This window comes from Crocodylus porosus, unplaced genomic scaffold (assembly GCF_001723895.1).
Source record: "Crocodylus porosus isolate Cpor-Errol unplaced genomic scaffold, CroPor_comp1, whole genome shotgun sequence".
In the NCBI taxonomy this organism is placed as follows: Eukaryota; Metazoa; Chordata; order Crocodylia; family Crocodylidae; genus Crocodylus; species Crocodylus porosus.
The window spans coordinates 6,918,709-6,920,137 of NW_017728934.1; the positions used below are offsets into that span (position 1 = coordinate 6,918,709).

The 1,429-nt window shown below is 42.7% G+C and overlaps 1 pseudogene; it reads left to right on the forward strand.

Annotated features, from left to right (window-relative positions):
• Nucleotides 1-33: 33 nt before the first annotated feature.
• On the forward strand, nt 34-662 carry LOC109317628 (annotated as a pseudogene).
• The last annotated feature ends 767 nt before the right edge of the window (nt 663-1,429 follow it).

The window sequence follows — 1,429 nt, forward strand, 5'->3', positions numbered from 1 at the left end:
GAGAGAAGGCTGAGATGGCACTGACCAAGCCTTGGTATTATATGAAAACGGAAAAGAAAAAACGGAGGACTCCTAAGAAGAAAAGAGCTCGAGTAGACCCCACAGTTAGAAGGGAAGAAACATTTATGAACGGGGTTAAAGTAAAGGTTAAAATTCCAGAAAAGCTGAAACCGTGGCTTGTTGATGACTGCGATTTGATCACAAGGCAAAGATAACTCTTTTGTCTTCCTGCCAAAAAGAATGTTGATTCCATTCTAGAAGATTATGCGAACTACGAAAAATCACGAGGAAACACTGATAACCAAGAATATGTTGTTGATGAAGTTGTTGCTGGGATTAAGGAATACTTCAGTGTAATGCTGGGAACTCAACTGCTGTACAAATTTGAGAGGCCCCAGTATGCTGAAATCTTAGCAGATCATCTGGATGCTCCCATGTCCCAGGTCTACGGTGCACCTCATCTGCTACGACTCTTTGTGAAGATTGGGGCTATGCTTGCTTATACACCCCTGGATGAGAAGAGCTTGACTTTACTATTGAAGTACCTGCATGATTTCTTAAAGTATTTAGCGAAGAATCCGTCAACGCTGTTTAGCGCCAGTGACTATGAAGTAACCTCGCCTGAATACCATCAAAAAGCAGTATAATGCTATGTTGGTGAGGCGACCTATGGCAACCACTGTTAAATAGGCCCTTAGGTTTATAATGTAAATAATTTTGTTAGGAAGTTGTTCTGTCTCATTCTGTTTTATTTTGCAGAATCACCAAGCCATTGAGAGTCCGAGCAACCATCCAAATTCCCGAATTGCCGAAGAGCACTGCACCCCAGCACGTGCGAATCCATGACAAAAAATTGTTAACCACAAACAGCGACAGTGTACATAGTTATTATTCTGTTTGGACAGCCAATCAGGCTGGTTTCAGAGCTTGATCACTCAAGAAATACTGTTCTGCACCTGCTCTCATTGTGGGCTAATAACACTGGGGGTGACGAGACGGGACAGCAGGGTGTAGGATCTGTATTTCTGTGCATCTTGCCAATTTTATATTTGTCGTACTTGTCTTTGTGTTCCTGTTTATTTTATCGGTCATTATTGTCATCCTTAAATCCTCGAGTCATGGCCGCAGTAACCATTGTGTGTAGTCTGAATCCTCCAGTTGTATATCTTTTCAGGTTTGGGTGGAATGCCTCCTCGTGGCTACTGACCTTGCTAACACCCTTGTTATCATTTTTATTCGTGTTCTTAGTTATCGTTCTTATCGTTAGGTGTATTTTCAAGATTCTGACACGTAAGGTTTCGAATTTGTCTGTATACGTGTATTCCGCCATTCCCACTCACGATAAGTTTTGGAACGAGGCCGACGCCGAGGAGGAGGTGTGATTCGGACTTCAGAGCTTCTGTGTTGACAGCAAGGGAGCATGTCAGAG